General features: G+C 38.9%; 1 protein-coding gene across 1 annotated transcript in view; it reads left to right on the forward strand.

Moving 5' to 3' along the window:
- The first annotated feature begins 5,071 nt into the window (after positions 1-5,071).
- Positions 5,072-18,719, forward strand: part of LOC146332559 (C-myc promoter-binding protein-like) — a 117,661-nt gene continuing 104,013 nt past the window's right edge. Inside the window, exon 1 of the mRNA XM_084729882.1 lies at positions 5,072-5,318. The gene's annotated coding sequence lies outside the window, so the exon portion shown is untranslated. The remainder of the gene's footprint in view (positions 5,319-18,719) is intronic.

Raw genomic sequence — 18,719 nt, forward strand, 5'->3', positions numbered from 1 at the left:
TCTGCCATATTCTGCCAATAAGTCGCTGTTAATCTTATACACTTGACCTTTTAATAAACAAGACATTATTTGAAAAATTACAGATTCAGTATGTGTTCAATATGAAATACACAGGGGTGGAAGTAACTACAAACACTCAAACTACTGCAACTATGTAGATTTTTAGGATATTTGCACTTGTTTGACTATATTTTTAAGTCTGTACCTTTACATGTACTTAATTATGCATTACACTATGTAAGCTACTTAGTTACTTTTAAAAGAATAATAATAATAATTGAAAACTGAGTACAGTTTGAATTAACATCCAAATCAGTAATCGTGACAGTAATTGCAGGAAACCTAGACTTAAAATGACTCTGCTCTGTCTGACATAAACTTTTGTTTGATTATATTAGATTTTCATGGTTATATTACCTATATTGTCTGTATCTAGTCATATAATTATTTATTTCTTAATGTTTTTATAATTTATTTAATATTGAGCACTTTGAGCCTTCATATAAATCAGCAAAGCACCTGTTTCTTCTCAGTGCAAAGCCACAAAATACTCACCTTTTGTTGGCACTGTCTTCTTTATGGACGGCTGTGGACACGATGATGAACCCAGAGAGAATTATCACCAACTCTCCAGCTTTGTCAGCCTCTTTTATTGAGCAGCAACAAAGCTCTGATGAACCCACTGAATGATTCTGTATCAGCTCAGCAACAAACAGCAGACAGACAATGGTTAGCGATGAGCTGTTGAATACAGTGAAACATTTAGCAGCTAAAATTGTTCAGAAACTTGCAATTTTTTTTTTCCTTGGGAGTTGGTGAGGACCAGAGAAGAGATGAACAAAAACAGGACATAGGATCATTATTTTCATGCTTCCATATGAACTCTGTTTGAGAACACTCTCAAATCTGATGCGGCTCCATTCATGCATTTAATTTTTTTGTTCCATTTCTCTCCTCGCTGGGTCAGATACGTCTTTCTTATTTTGTCATTTTGATGTTTTCACTTCTATCCTGAGGCGAGAGGATTTAACTAAGCCCAATAGGGTTCTCAACCGGAGATGCAATTTCATTTCCTTGCTTTTCTTGTTTCCAATGTGTTTGTGTTTTATCCTTTGCAAAAATTAATTCAGTTTCTTGGGAATAATAATGACTCTTCTCTCTGTTGCTTTTATGTGATATAATGTCTATAATGTGTGCATCACTGGGTTTAATTATAGAATTTCAATGATTAAAAAGTAATTAAATCAAGACATTTCACATTGTAAAGCCTTTCATACTATCAAGAATGAAAAGATTATTTTTGCATTTTTCTCATTGTTGGAAAACTGGTTAAACTTTTACTTGAAATGTGAGCGGAGCATTTCAAGTCTCTGTGTCTGACATCTTGAACACAAACTCTTTCTAGCGTTTTCTCTGACCTGTTGATGTAAACCAGATCAGGCAGCTTGTTCAGACATTGTAACACACGTCTCGTTCTACTGTGGATGCTGCTGAAACACCGGAGCCAACAACAGGAGGTGAACAAATACATTTCCCTACATGGCACAGCTTCAAAAGTCAAAAAGCTCGTTTTTTTGGAGTGGGAGTATTTGGATGCAACCCAAAATCATACTTTTGCCTCCTGGAGATGAAAATGCAATTCACTCTTCACTAATGATCTCTTTGACTTTCATTATTGACCTACAGTGTCAGGTAGAGAAATATTTCACATACATTTCTCTTTTTAGGCTCCATATGATCCATTTTCTCACAGAGGGAAATCCAGGCCACATTGAACACTTTTGTTCCTTTGTTCAATTATACTGCTTTTGATCACATTATCATACATCTAGTGTGTATGTTTGTATGTATATATTGAGACGTAACTTTAAGGTTAATCTGCACACAAACCTGATTTTTTCAAATGCATTTTAAATCGGTTTTCTGAAAAATAATTATGGTAAAGTACCCTAAAGGTGCCTGTGCATGATTTTGGCAGTAAAACCACTCTGTGATGGATGCGCCATTGTTTTCCTGTGGGGAAAGTGGCAGCACCCAACTAGGCAGGGAGGCACTGCCCTTGGCGTGGTGCACTGCTCAGAGCTCAAATTATTTCAACTTTGACCTCGGCAACTGTTGACCAATGTAGGAAGCATTCAATGGTATTTTTGCAATGTCTTCTGCATGTCTTTTCCTGTAGTTTATATGATGATGTTGCTGCGACGTTAAACATCCCAGCATCTCTAAAAATGGTGGGACAACATACCAGCAATGTTTAAAATAAAGTGCAAGACACTGGGACTTTCACTTGGTAGGTTGCTACAATGTCACATGTCGCAAAAGTTACAATGCAACTACGTTCCTGCAATGACTTCCTGTTAGGAGGGATGTCAGCTGTAAGATGGGGTGACAAGATTTGTGAATGGGCACATAATTTACTAACTTAATCAAAATAAAGTTAGCTTGGCTGTTAGTATCCGAGGTAGATGTGACGTGTAGCGCTGTGCTTTGCCTCTACCTAGTGGTGAGTCAAGACCAATTTTCTTATCACGTGAAGGCAACTTAAGTCTGACACGTTTTTGTTTTTCTCAACTCTTTATGAAAAGTTGAATTAAGAAACAAAATGCAGCCCTTGAGCACTGATGCAGCAGCAGCAGATCCACACCTACATTACTTCATAATGTCAGGAGTCCAGGGTGACACATTAATGCTCAAATAAATCTACGTAATTCTTACACACTGGACCTTTAAATTGTGTTCAAACTGAAAGGGACTGGATGAGCAGTTGCATATGAAGTTAATGCAACAACGTGAATGGATGCAAATTTGTCCTGAACTGCATCAACTGACATTGTGTTAAAGAAACTTTACTATTCAAATTCAGAACCAAACTTATTAAAGCTGCAGATTTTTGATGAGAAAAACTTCACATCAAGTTGAAAAACATAAACCTCTGATACATTATCACCTTAATGTCATGTATCGCTGTCACCTGTGCAGTTGGTTTAAATAAATGTGGACTACAAAAACACCCTCACTTTGCATGCAATCTGAACACAGCTTCTATCGGCAACACACTGATTCGGCTAAATTTTGCCATGCTGGTGTCCTGCTTGTTACATAGTGCCAACTGCAAGGGGGGGGGAAACCATCTTAAACGGATCACAGCACACGAGACAGCAGGTATAATATTAATTATCAGCCGATAATTAAATAGCAGCAGGTATGGTGGTGGGGATGCTGTGGTAAATCTAAAATATTTTTTTTCCCCCACAGCTTTAAAGTGTTGGCTGAGCATATTTTCCATCTGGATTTAATACAAGCCTGGTGAAATATTGTCAGCCTGTACTGTTTTTCTGTTGGTATTTTGTTTACTTGTCACTCTGAGCTATCAATTCAAGTCGGCACAAGCTGCATGTGCTGGTTTGGGTGCCGAATTGAAACGGCCAAAACCACGTCCAACCGGCTGCGGCACTGTGCTGGTCAGGTTTTGGAGTACATCCACAACCACAGTGAAATGGGACAATTTGAGATTGTGTTACTGAAATAAATTCCACTCATGAGCAGACTAAAGTAGACTAGACTAGTAAATGTTCTATTGGGACAAAAAAGTCTTGATCATTCATTACAATTTATCAGGAACTAAGAAAAGTAAGGTACATATTAGTGGCATAATTTTTGTACATTTTCCTTAATTGATAGTTGAACAAGTCAACGGGAGAATTCAGCACCTTTCATGTAGATATCCATTCAGTGTTGATAGTAAATGAAGTCAATTGAAGCATTACATTCCTCAGTGCTGCTAGACTGACCAAGAAAACAGAGCTTTCCTGCTCATGGAGCCATGCAACAATGTCTACATGACCACACTGCTGTGTTATCACCTCCCTGCTCTATTGCTATTACTTCAGTGACCAAAGCAACAGATTTTGCAGCAGAGGAACTCGGTGTTCTCTGTCAACACAAAATATGTTGACAATATTCAGCATCAGTACTGACTGGACGTACACATAAGTGCTGAACTTCTCTTAAATCAATAATCGCCTACTCATTAATAAAGAATAAGATCCAAAATGGGTGTCTTTTCCTCAGTTTACATTTTATTTAACCAATTCAGCAGCACATTAGTTGTGTGAAACATTAATTAGTGAAGCACAAACAATTTAAACAATCAAAATAATAAAACAATAAGGCTCTCATTCAAAACTGCTGCTCTTGGTGACCTGTCCTTATCAACAACTGGCTTTGTCAAAAAAAAACAACGTCAAATGGGGCAAAATTACAGCCATTTCTATGCTAACAAGGCAGACCGAACCAAACTGTGAGAGAACCTGTGAGCTCCGGAAAAAAACTTTACACAAAACACACACTCCCTATTAATATATCTTTTAATCGGTTAAATTCGATTTGTGAGATTAGATGAGTGTCATAAGTAGAGCTGCAACTAACAATTAGTTTTATTATCAATAAGTCTGTTGATCATTTTCTTAATTAATTTATTAATTGCAGGTCCATAAAATGTCAATTGGTGTGTCTCAAAAGCCAAGATGATGTCCTCAAATTTAAAGTTTTGTCCAAAAACCCAAAGATATCCGCTTTACTATAATAGAAGGGTAAAGAAACCAGAAAACATCCACTTTTAAGAGGCTGGAATCAGAGAATTTTGCTTTTCTTTAATTAAAAAAATACTCACACTGATAGTAATCTGCGCAGCTCTACGTATTGGGGGAACAATTTCTGTCTCTGTCTCCCAACCCTGTTTATAATAAACTAATTTTATGTAATGACAGGAGGATGCTTCATTAATGAAGACCAGAATCAGGCCACTATCACTTCTAAGAGGTACGATAATAAGTATGATATTAAGGTAATGTAATTGCGCGCACTGTCAGCATCAGGTAGATTATGTGAGATCCTTCCTGCTGGGAGAGGCTGGCTGCGATGTAGGACTGCCACCCAGAGACACGAGAGAAGGGTGTGTGTGTGTGTGTGTGTGTGTGTGTGTGTGTGTGTGTGAGTGTGTGTGTGTGTGTGTGTGTCTGCCTGCGCGCGGCCGGGGACGGCGGATTCCCATCACAACCAAGATGGCGGCGGAGCGAGCAGCCGGCACGGCACACTGACTGACTGACAGACACGAGAAGAAGAAGCCTCGCTCGCTCGCGCGGTCAACGGACAGCTAACGTTCAGACAGTTGAGAGGAAAATAAATACGGAAACAACACCCGCTCAGGTCACCTCACCGCGTCGGTACCGACTGAGCTGTGATGAAACAACGCCGGTAGACTGTTACACCGGGAGAAGTTGAGTGCGTGCGGACTAATTTTGACGTCCACAAGCGGGGTAAGTACGAGATGATGAACCGTTACAGTGACTGACTGACTGGTGAGGGATTTACCGAACAGCTGCTAACAGTTACGTGCTAGAACAAGCTAGAAATCCCTCATGCTAGCTCTGTCACCTCATGTGTGTTGTCTGTTTGTTCTGTGGTTTTATCTGTTTTAACTGTCACTGACGGCGATTCAGCGTTCATACAATTTAACCCGATTCCTCTCGTGCTGTCAGGGTTGCCAGATCTCTGTGACAAAACCAGGCAACCAGCAACTCAAAACCAGCGAATAAATGAGAACTCAAAATATGCACATACAAAACCACGTACGGTGTTTCTTATAGTCCAACGACATTGCTGTCATTGCAAAATATATTATAATATCTACAAAATATTACAATAAATGTTGCGTGTGCCAGTGTTAAAAGCAGTTTTCCCAAGACACTTATTTCACCCAGGTCCTAAAATAGCCTTATGTAATTAGATACAGTATATTATCATATATAAAATATAACTGTGAACAAAAACTGACCTGTTGCTTTGTCTTTTCAGTACCTCCTCTGTTTCTCCCTACCTGCCTAGACAACATAAATGTTGTTGTTAAGGCATTTACTGTAGGGTTGCAATTAGTGATTATTTTCATAGTCAGTTATTTTCATGATTAATCGATTAATAGTCGTTTGCCATAAAATGTTAGAAAATGGTCAGAAATCCTGATGAGTGTTTCCCAAAGCACAAGATGATGTCCTCAAATGTCTTCTCTATGACAGTTTACCGTCAGCATCAGGTACTTATTTACTGTCATAGAGGAGTAAAGAAACCAGAAAATATTCACATTTGAGAAGCTGCAATCAGAAAAAAATACTTTTAATCTTAAGAAATTACTCAAATCGATTATCAGAATAGTTGGCACTCAGTTTAATAATCGATTAACCATTGCAGCTGTAATTTACTGTAGTTAATGCAATACCGTACTGCATCTAAGACACCTTATCATGTTACTTGACTGATTTTACTCATTACTTACTTACAATAAATACACGTGCATGCATGTGTGATTGTGCTGATCTGACCTTGAGTCAGTTTGACAGGATTTGGGTATAAACAAAATTTCATTCAAAAATATGGATCCATATTCATAGGTATTCTTCATGTCATTTGCACACATACACGGGAAAACCGCGGACCTGGCAACCCCACACGCTGTCCTCGCTCCTGAAGCTAAATATGCGAGTGCCACAGGTTGTTTGCAATCAACGCCGATGTGTGAATGAATATTTTAGTCACCTGTGCCGTGATGTAAACGAAAGTCACACCACATTAAACCTCTGGTGACATTATCCAGCCACTAGCGTGGCGGTCGTTAAGAACTAAAAATAACCCAAAACACTACCTACCCTCTGCGTGCTCACCCCACTCTGCCTAAGGATATTTTAGGTGGTTCAGTTTGTACTTTGGTGTCATAAAAATGCCTCTCACTTAACCTTGCTATGAGGCAGTGGCACAAAGGAGAGGATGAGAGTCGTTTCATGATTTAATGTCTTGCTTTGTGGAGCATATAAAGTGCAGATTATAAGGCTGTCAGAGGTTTTCATAGAGGTTTTTTAAGCTGTCACTGAGGCAAAAGGCAGAGTTGTGGGTGGCGACAGAATGCTAATGTAGTCTTGCAAATATTGCTCTATGTGTAAGTTGGGGGGGAATGTGTTAAAGGGGGAATTCACCCCAAAATCAAAATGCATATTTTTCCTTCTACCTGTTATGCTATTTATCCACTTAGATCAGGGGTCTTCAATGTTGTACAGGCCATAGACCCCTTGGCTCATAAAGAGACATGGCAAGGACCACAATCTACATAGTATATTGCTTTGCATCTTTATGTTTTTCCTCTCATTTGCGGTTATCTGTATGTGCTGAGGCAGAAGCAGAAGCTTGTCTTGTGTAGATTAAATTTTTCGCTTTTTTTTAACGAATAGGCCAACTTATCTTTGCTAATAATATGTCGGATTCATGTTAATGTGTATTTTCAGACATATTTTGAATTCTGATAAAACAACAAAACATTAATAATAATTTGGCTGCAACTTTGTAACTCTGAAGATCCACAAGGGATCGTGGCCCCCCTGTTGAAGATCCAGGGTCTAGATAGTTTTGGTGTGAGAGATGTCTGCCGTCTTTTGAATATAATGGAACTCGATGGCACTCAGCTTGTGGGGCACAAAGTGCCAAAACAAAAATTCAACAGCAGTTTCCCTTTGCAGAGCTCATGACCCAGTTACTCAAGATAATCCACAGACCTCGTTGTGAGTAGTTTCATGTAGGAATCATTTTCTGTCTACCCAACTTCACCTGTCAGCCGTATCACCGTGCAGAGGGAAGCGTGCATCTACTCATGAGAAGCTCGTGCTTGTGGCAGTGTGGGATGTAAACATCAATGGTGTCATTCTCAGCTGTGCTGTAACCTCTTGTCCATGAATAGATGCACGCTACACGGTCATACAGTTGATGGGTTTAGTTTGGTAGAAAATGAATAGCTCTAGGGATGTGCGACAGTATCAGGATGTCAGCGGTATTGTCCGATCTTTAAAATTACAATGAATAATTAGCCTGAAATGAAAATTGCTGCCAAGATGAAAGGCTGATAGTGATGAGGCAAGTGCAGTGATCCGCGTATGTCTGTGGTGTGGAGGTTTCTGGAAAACAGATAGCAAAGTTGCTATTTGCAATGATTGCTCAGAGATATTCTGCCACTGCAAGATGAAGAAACAGAGCCGCAGAAGAGGAAACGTACCAGGGGTCCACTGCTCCTTTTTGCAGTGGTGACAACAGCCATGGGGCTCGACATTCTGAGGGTTTTCTTCCCCAGAATTCCCCTCTGCATCGTTTAGTGGTGTCGCACAGGACAGGCAAGTCTGGTCAAATCATATATGTGACAGAAATACTCCCAAACCTGTGATTTAAAAACCTCAGCTCCACATACCAGAAAGGTAACCTACACTGTGATCCCATAAATCCTCTGCCTACTCTGCTTTTTTTTGGCTTTTCATTCAAGTGTTAGTCTCTTCACATATTGTGGAATTCCACATGGCCAGATTCTGTTGTTGTGTGCATGATGGACAGGATGTTTTTCTTCTGTCTTATTGCCGTGTCTGTTCATGTTCAGAGGGCAGAAAGGCGCCCTATTGGAATGCCAGAGAGGAAAAAGAGATGTATTTGAGAGGAAGACACTCTCGTCTGGGACAAGAGAGCCAAATGGCGTGGACCGAGGGTGCTTGACTGAGCTGTGTAGTCGTGTGCAGGTCCAAGAAGAGGATTTACGGCAGTGAGTAAAAGATCAAAAGGACAAACAGTTAGACAGTGTCTGCTTAGCTGATTGAAGACTTCAGGCACTCTCAGTAACCCTGGTTCCTCCTACCCTGACACCAGCCTCAAGGTTAATGCCTGCTGTCCACCTATAATTGACACCAAATTTCCCCCCCGAGTGGCAATGACAGTTTTAGTCCCTCAGGCATATGGTGCATGTTATTCCAATCTTGCATAAGTCAGTGAACACAAACAAAGTTGGCAAAGAAGAGTCCCACGTCACAGAGCTGTCAGCTACAGAGTCTGAGTGTTCACCCCTCTCATGCTTGAGGAATATTCATGTATGTCACTGTGGCACTCACTTTAACTTGTTCTGCCTCACAGCGTATGCTAAACGCCTGAGCTGGAGATTTTATCAAGTTTCTGTTGCAGTGAGTGGAAGTCTGATGTTGTAGTCTGCTGTCGAAAGGTTTGATTGTTTAATTTCCAAGTATTTCTGCAGTTTTGCCCCAGAAGCTATGCATAAGAGCCACTTCAGATAAGATAATCCTTCACTGATCCCACAGAGGAGCTCTGGTGCGAAGCACATATTTGCATTTGTTCAAATTTGATGTAGTTATTTCATATGATAAAATAAGATAAGTTAAGATAATCCTTTATTAATCCAACACGCATGGGAATTTTGCAGTCTTACATCGGCAAAAGGGAATAGTGCAATAACAAGCATCGATAAAAGGAAGGTATAATAATAAATGGTAAACACCAAAATATAACAATACTTATTAGGCATGATATGAACAAGAGAAAATGGATCATAAGAACAATAGAAACAAGAAACAGATGCATTGATTGAGTTATCACTATTGCACATTATTGTATTGTTCTTATATTATTTAAATTCATACAGCAGTGTAGGGCTGTAACTTACAACTATTTTCACTATCGGTTAATCTGTCAATCATTTTCTTACTTCAGCAGTTAGTTGTTTGGTCCATAAAATGTTAGAAAATTGTCAAAAATGTTGATTAATGTTTCCCAAAACCCAAGTTGATGCCCTCAAATGTTTTGGTCACAACCCAAAGATATTTAGTTTACTGTTATAAAGAATTATAGAAACCAGAAAATCAGAAAATAGTCCCATTTGAGAAGCTGAAATGGGACATTTTTTCTTCTTCATTTTTTTTAAATGGTTAATTGATTATCAAAATAGTTTGTTTAATTTAGTAGCTGACAGCTAATTAATATATTGACTGATTGCTGCAGCTTTACAGCAGTGTATGTGTAGGTGACATGGCTAAGGTTATGTTTATACTGCTATTATTCCATCTTTAAATGCTATAACATACGTCCATCTATTTTATTTATTAAAGGCAGTTCTTTACTGCATGTGGGTAAAGTAAGATGCAGATAAATCTGCAAAACAATGGCTTGAAACAAGCTTTTACAAGCTTTTGACCGTTTCATACTGTGTGAGAACATGTAAGAACATGTAGTTAGTGTCATGTAAGTGGGACATGTAGTCTACAGTGGATAAGAATAAGGTTGAGATAAGAATCAGCTACACTGATGTTCTAATCTAAACCCTCATTCAACATTTTCCCTGCCTTTGAATACATTAGGTTTTCATGAGAAAGTTGAATTAAATTTAGTGGGACATGAGTCAAAAAGACACTTTGCAGAAGTGGCCTCAGAACTTGGAGCATGGTAGAACAGCCACTACACTATGAAAGCCCCTCGGGAGACGGGTGCTCTCATATTGAAACTAGGTCTTATATTCACAAATTGTAAAGGAAAAATTGCCTACTACTAATTTAATTGCTTTCTCCAAGTTATTTTGTGATGAAGCTCTAGCAGAGATTCAAAGATTCTATGAAGTGTTTCCTTAAGCTTTTAATTTCCCCCAGTAGAAGCTGATGCACACAGATTGGTGTGTTCTGATGTGGAAGTTGTTGTTCTACTGCAGCTCACAGCCTATTTTAACTATCATACAATGACTAGGTTATTCTATAGTCAAGCTGTTGAATGTCATCACTTAATTTATTTTAGTTTCCAATAGAATGGACTCTCATTTCTCCAAGGACATGGATAACAATTTTGCACTGTTGCATTACTTTTGTCTCACTTGTATCAAAGTATAAGGGTTATTAATCATTCCTGCATTTTTTCATAGTCCTGTTCAATGCCAGCTTGTTGATATTCAGGTGTGGGTTATACTTACAGTTGGAGGCAGTAATAGAGATGGTGACAGCATAAAAGAGCAATAGAGCAAGAGATGTAACTACAGAAAATGACTTGACAGCCACGCTTTTTGCATTCTGGTCTATTTCTTGCTCCTGTGAATGTTAAAATTGCCCTCTCTGTCTCTGATGATCTCTGTATGGTTGTTGACTGATGCAACATGGTGGGCCTACAAAGAAGCTTGTGCTCTTTGCTTCTGAGGGATGCAGGATGATGGCGTGCATGATGCTGAAACATTTTCTGTTGTTAAGCTTTTATGAAGCTGCTGGAGACATGTGGACACAATGCAACAGCGCTGATGTGGCCAATATATACAACACAATATGTCAAATAAGGTTATCAAAGGTCTACACACTAACATTGGATAGTATTGAATTCACTGAAGCTATAAAAAAAAAAAAGATCGTATTGCTTGTTCAAAATATCAGTTCAGATTCCCTAACTGAAATTAGGCTTGCAGCAGAGCAAAACCAGATAGCCACTTATTTTTTTGTACCAGCATTGTGTGCAGATTGTTATTTAAAAAAAAAAAAAATCTTTTTTTGTGTGCATAGAACTTTCTTCTTTTTGCTGTAGTGTTGAAAAAGGTGTCAAGCATTGTCTTTTTTTTAATAATATTGGAATTTTAAAATGTAGTATTGTGATAACCCTAATGCCCAGAACATCACCTGCAGCTCTTTGTTGGGTTTCATATTTACTTTAAGGATATTAATAATGATGTTGATGAATAATAACCAGGTTGTTTTAGTTCAAGCTTTGGCTGAGATTTGAGATTTAGAGATATTTTATAATGAGATGTTGAGTCCAGCTTCAGTTTTTTTAAAGGCTTTAGCTTGGACTTTTTCCCCAATATTGGTGTTACTTTAATACCTGAATGCCCAATACTCTGTACTGTATCATTTAAAAATAACAATTCCAGTACCAGTACCAGCACACTCTCCTTTTTTCCCTACTTCTCAATTCAGTAAAAAAAAACAACAACTTAATTTATCCCTGTGTGGCAATTTCTGAGGCAGGCACAGTAACTGCAGATGGAAATTAGCTAATAGCTAAATCTGGAATAATCATCTCTTCTGATTTGTGATGAATGTTTTGTGCATGGTCCTTGTTTAACTACTATACTTAATGAATTTAGACCTATTGCATGAAAGCTTGCAGTCATTGGCTGTGAGCACAACTATACAAATAACCAGTTACAGGTTAGGTAGTGCAGGTATTGTTTGACTGGAGAAGCTTCAATACTATTTGGCACCGAGTTATTTCAGTCAGTACTTGAAAGATGAAATTTTAAGAGTTTGATCAAAAATTTGGTTCCAGGTTTTAAACTCTTGATTGCTTGCTGTCTCAGACACAATCACGAGTTTATGCAAAAAAGTATAGTGTTGGTATAGTAGCATTTAGTCTTGATATACAGTCCTTCATCACTGCAGATTATGCCACTAACTGGATATTTTAGTAACAAGACTTGTTGGAAGCAGAACCGATGTTTCAGTGATTCATGATATTGTGTCAGCCTGAAGGTCACAGCACAGCGTGGTTGCCTTTTTTATGCAATGGAACCAAAAGGAGACGCTGTACCAGAAAAGAAAAGCTGCTATAGATTTGCATGCAGAACAACTGAGAGCAGGATTACATGTTCCCAGGGAATACCATCCACAAACACTAATTAGCTGTAAGCTCAGAGTATTGTCTGTAGGGAGAGAGGCAGGATGTGTCCTCGGTTGGTGGGTGGCATCTGGTGTTAGACAAGATGAATTTGAGAGTTGGGCACTGATCTCATCATCTAAAGCGAGATTCATCACTCTTAGGAAAGTCATCTGTCAGAATGCAAAAACACATTTCACTTGGTTCTGTTGTTAGTGCCTTTTCTCTGTGGTAAATTATGCAGCAGTCGGCAATATCTGTGAATTGAGAAAATAAAGTTCGGTTCAGTCTGAGTCGTTTTAAGAATTGATTGAGCCCTTTGAAAGCTGGACAGGCACTCAGATTGAAGGGGTAGATTTGGAAGTTGCAAGTATAGCTCCACTGCTATCACAGTATCAGATTCAGGAGAAAGCACTGAGCTCTTGAGCAGGAAAATAGACAAAAAGAGCAATATGGACATGAAAGTGCATTACTAGAATAAGTGCATAACTTGCTCAGAAACTGCACAGACAATTTTGAAGCAAGTTATAGTAAAAATTATTAAATTAAATTATAAATATAATATATAAATTATATTTAGCCTAATTGGAGACAGAGAAACCTGGGCATTGCATTGGACTTGGATCTTTGAAATGCAAGTCCAATAAATCCTGACTTACTAAATGAGAAAAAATATCTGTAAACCAACCCATTAAAATTTCATAATCAGATGTTGAATTAGGCTTTCTCCTTCATTTTAACACACAGGGTTGTGAAAATCCTCTCATAATCTTTTATTGCCCATAATTTTAAGTCCCATATCCGTCAGCAGAGGTGTAGTGCACGTGCATGGTTATGTCGAGACTCGTTTCAGGATATTTAACCACTGTTTAGATGGTGGCAAGTTTACATACGCTAGACACCTATGACTGAAACATAATCAGATGTTATCTGACTGACTTTATCAGTAGTGTCATTGTGTCAAAAAGCATGAAGTTTAGCACTACAGGCTGGCTTTGTAATGTTTCTTTGCAAATGCTTCATAATTAAACAGTCAGAAGAGTGAATGATGAATGATCTCACCTACTAACATTAGCTATAGACAGGAGTAAAAAAAATAATTCATTGTATAGCTGAAAGCTTAAAGGCAGCGGATGACAACTTTTTAGGTGGAATGTTCTTTTATGAACCCAACATGACCCTTCTATTTGTTTTTATTGGCTCTCTCATACACTTTAGTGATGATTGGCTCATCAAGTGCTTGAAAAAATGTATGGATTTCAACCGAATTATGTGACCTGTGAATGTTCTGTTTCCTCACTTGAGGAAGAAAGAGGCGGAGCATCGTTCTGGTGTCCTCCAGCAGCAAAACACCTATTCCCCGCAGGTAGTCCCTCTTGACCTCCTTCCTCCCCCCGTAACATTAGCTGCTGCTGGCTAATTGTTATGTTGCTCGTCCCGCATGTTCTACTGCATCTATTGACCACATTACATCATTATGCTCTCAAAAGAAACTTGGGACACACACTATGGGGATATTTTGAGATAGCTACACTATGTAGTGATATAACAGGCTTAAGAGAGTTTGACATTTTTGTTCTATGATATTAAAATACCTTCTTGTCAGTTTTGAAGCTTTTACGTATCTTAAAAAATGTAGTCGCTAACAAGTAGCTAAATGAGACTACAAAGGTCATTTCTGACATTAAGACCATTACTTTGAACTCTAGTTACAATCATTACTTAGTGGGGGTGTTTATATCCTGACATTAGCTTTTTACTTCTGCCGCTTGCATTTACACGTTCAAAATCATAAAATAGGTGTTCATTTGTGAAGATTATCTTCACTGGTGATGTCGTGATCCCTGCAGCACTCTATAGCTGGTTCATTTGAACTTTTGCCACCAACTGGACGGGGGGATCTGCTAATGATGATCTCTACATGTGGATGTGTTTATTGACAATGTTGCATGTGAATTACTTAATGTTACAGCAGATCGTCCTTGATGTTAATCCACCAAATTTTTTCTGTCATTGTTCTAAAACTTCAGTTAGAAACAGAAAATATTCCACACTGATCAAAGTGTGTAGCAGTTTTTGTGCAATAGATGGAACAGCATGCACGTGCAATGAAGACCCATTATTTTTTCATGACATTAAAGCCTGATTTTCCGCTCTGCTCCACTTTGAGGAAACTTTAGGTTCAATAGATTTAAGTGAAACTTTCTTGGATGTAGGCTTGCTACAGTCATGGCTCCGCTGGTGAAGGCTGTAATTGTGTGATTCTAACATTATTCTGCTGCTGTGCTGCTGCTTCTGATGTGTGGTCTGCTGGGTTCACGAGGGTAAAGGATTATTCCCTGCTGTCTTCCCTTTATTCTTACCATTCAGACAGAAATAGGCTCTTATCAGGAGAGAATAAAGACGACACTAAATCAAAACTGCCAGACCCCAAAATTAATAAGCTGCGAATAAAAAGGGGTCATGCTGGCAAACAAATGTGTATGTTTGTACAAATCACTTTGTCTGACTTGAAGGCAAAACACCAGCCCCAAGAACGCTTTTCTGCCAACTCGGGAATTAAAAGATCAGGCCGGCAGAGGAGGCAGGTTGGTGAGATCGGGTTTCTTGGTGACATGGTGTTAATTCCCACAGGGCTGTGCATTAACACTTCCCAGTGCTAATACTGCACACAGAGCCAGGATGGTAACCTCTTGTATAGGGTTGAAGTCTTGGAATTAATATTTAGTATCCCAGTATTTACCTTCATATCTGCATACTGAGGTGTGACCTTGAAAAGGTCATAACATTTTTTCACCCTGTAGCTGTTTTTTTTTTCCTATTGCCTTCATGATTATATGATGGATTGCAGTTCTTAGCATAAATATCATGACATTTATTGCTGACACTGAGTGCAGAATCTGTAGGAGGCTCAACAAATGGCTCCGTCTGGTATCCAAGCCTCTATTGCTAAAATCAGACTGCAGAGGAGCATACAGCAGGTGGAGGATGTCGAGTGCAGTTAGAAAGCAGCGTCCTACAACAATGTGCCTGTACATCAAACCTCCAATATAACTGCACCAAAATCTCACTGAAATGGCTGAGTGCAACTTTTGCTCAGTCCTGCTCCAAATTCACACCAGATACAGGATGTTACGGTGTGAAGAAAGTGTTATTGAAGTGTACAGCCCTTCAGTCCACAACAGCTCCATCCTGTGTTACAGCCATCACTGTCCTCAGAACCAGCTAAAACTAAAGCTGTCATCAACCAGGCTGACCTAACATAAGATCTAATAATACAGGTGACTGGCTTTCTAATGTCACATGTCTTAGAGGCATGCAGGAAAAAGTATGTTATGCCCAGAGATGGGGATCATAGTTGAAGGCAATGAATATGTTTATGTTATGTATTGAAATGTGTATGAAAAACATAAAGGGCTGTATGTTCTTTTGGATCTTTGAAACTCAAACATTGATATCAGCCTTAAAAATCCATTATTGGTTGGACTTTTGCATTGACATGCATCCCTGTGTCACACTAATAAATTTTGTAGAAAACTGAAGCTTGGTTGTTCCATGAGGTGGACAAGGACCATGTTTTTGCTTTGCTTTCTTTTCTCCAGATGTAATCAGATAGTGATGTTAATAAGGTCAATTGCTGGCAGGTAAAGTCTGTCACTGCTGCGCCTCATTCTGCTGCATCACCATCCATCACGGCTGGTGCTTAATTATCCATAACAAACACATCACCGTCTTCCACTCACACCAAGAGAGACAGATTGCTCTGAACTTGAGTCGAATTTCAAAACACCCTTTGAAATTTAGGTCAAGACCTTGTGCAAAGTTTTTCAAGGCACTTGGTATGCTCACCAGTGCATTTACACTGAGGCGCCTCACAGTACTATTAGCATATTCATATTCGGTATAAGTTCATCCCAGCAGGGCACAAATTGCTAACCCTGACATTGCTATTTCCATTTTCTGCCCATTGATCCTCCTCTCCACATAGTTAATAGCATTATGATCTGTTACATTAGTCACATTGCTCATATAAAGGCGAGCGGTGAGTGTTAATGGGTAAAACCACAGTGACCGACCCTGAGCATCCTCCGCCTCCTTTGACAAATGTTTAACTTTGAAGATGCGATATGAAGTCAAGGAGAGTTATTCATGAGGCAAAAATTAGTACCATAGCTGCAGCTACACCGTTGCCGTCTTAATTGAAGAAAGCAGCACGTTACCTTGATGCTTGTTTGAAAGTATATTTGTTGTTCATTTTACAAAGTTGAGCCACTTCAGAGGGTTTGTGTTTTTAATCACAGGCAGAAAGTCCCGTCTCCTTGGTAATTCAAGAGGCATCTTCTGTGAACCTCTGGAGTGGAAATAATGAGAGAAAAATAAAATTGAAAGCTGCAGTGGTTAAAGATACTTATTTCCCAAAGGCATTTTCTTGACTTTGTGTATCTGTGAATGTAATGACTGTCAACACCCATTGAGATGTTGCTGATGATTAGTACAAACTTGAAATTCTGAAGTAACACCTTATCTCACAGTGTCAGTTATCCCATAATTTCCAGCAAAACTTTCACAAAAACTTGCCTAAATTTGTCTGAGCTGCTACAAACAATCCCATAAAGGTTTGCTGGCGTCCTGCGAGCAGAAAGAAAATGGGTTGATTTACAACTCCTTTATCCAAAATGATCCTGACGCCTGCTGCTTAAAACTTTCATTTCATCATGTGGCTTGCAAGGCACAATGTCCACTTCTGTTTGTGTTGGCAGGTGTGATATGATTCTTTCATTTATATAGAAATTTACCACTTTGACACATTGTAAGATTTTGCTATTATTTTCCATTCTTAAAGCAAATATTTGACACTTTTCCTGTGGAGGTCGATGCAGAGTTGATGGTAAATGTAGTCAATTGAAACAATTAATTCCTCAGTGCTGCTGTAACTGACTGAGAAAGCAGAGTTTTCATGTTGCAAAATCTGTTGTTCTTCCTACATCCAGTGATGTCACAGTGATGTAGTTGGTATTAAAGAAGACCTGTAGGCTATAGAGCTTTTTCACAGTAGTCATATTGATATGAAATAGTGGGTAAACACAGATGTTACTAATGAGTCTTCCAGGTTCTGTTCCAGGAAGGTTCTCTTCCATTTAGTGTAGCAGAGCCTTTCCAGTGAGCCAACGTGCACAATAGCAGCATCCTGAATCTGTTCCTGAATGGAATGGAAACTGTATTAGTATTGCTGGTAACACCTTTGTTTACCCCACTATTTCATAACAAAATAGCTGCAGGGATAAAGGTCTTTTTCAGCTTGGATTTCTAGTCTTTTCCTCTGGGTAGACATACAACATACTAGATGAGTATTTTTGCCACCTAATGTTATGTTTTGGCCAACAAATTGATAGCTATAGCCTAGGGTGGTGATAACATGGCAGCCTGGGCACAGGTATCAGATGCTGGGGCACAAGCTGGTTCATGCATCCCTGGATTTTTTTGAGACACAGGTGACAAAGGTATGAGAATGTGAGTGGCGTGCGTGGTGCACACAGTTTGGGTGTGCACCTTGGAGGGCAGTGCACTTCAGTCGAAAAACATGATTTCACTTTTTGTTTACCAACTTGAGGGCAGTGAAGGAAACAGGAGAGAAAAGAGACAAAAGGGCAGAGAGTCTGATACTGAAATAAAACCATGACTTCTCCATAAATATAGTAATATGAAAAAGAAGAAGCCCTAAAATCTAATAAAAAGAGGCATGTCCTGTTTGTGCAGTGTAGTAATACAGGATATTGATTTGGAGTCACTGAGTCACATGACATAAAGGCTATTGATAAAACTGCAATTATTTTCTATTCAAATAATTATGTAAAATAAACAGATTAGCAAAACAGGTGGCTGTATCAGACCAACTTAGTACAATTATTTAACCTAATCAGAATTTTCACTAATATGAATAAGTCAGCATGAAGGTATTGAAAATAACATTGATTTTGTCGTTCAAACGGTGATGTATTGACCGACTGAAGTGAATGTTTCTCATCAGGTAGAGACAAGAGGCAAAGGAGGCGTCTTGTGCAGTGACGATTCAGGGCTTATTACTGTGGGATCACTGTCACGCACTTCTTAATGAACCAAGTGCCCAGAATAGGAATCCAGTACAGCAGTTTAAACAGCTTTCGACCTGTTAATCAGGGAAAATATCTGTGCTGACTTACATTTGTGTTTTCTAAATGATCTGTCAAATACCA

Source organism: Lutjanus erythropterus, chromosome 1, assembly GCF_056507025.1.
Source record: "Lutjanus erythropterus isolate fLutEry1 chromosome 1, fLutEry1.hap2, whole genome shotgun sequence".
Lineage (NCBI taxonomy): Eukaryota > Metazoa > Chordata > Actinopteri > Lutjaniformes > Lutjanidae > Lutjanus > Lutjanus erythropterus.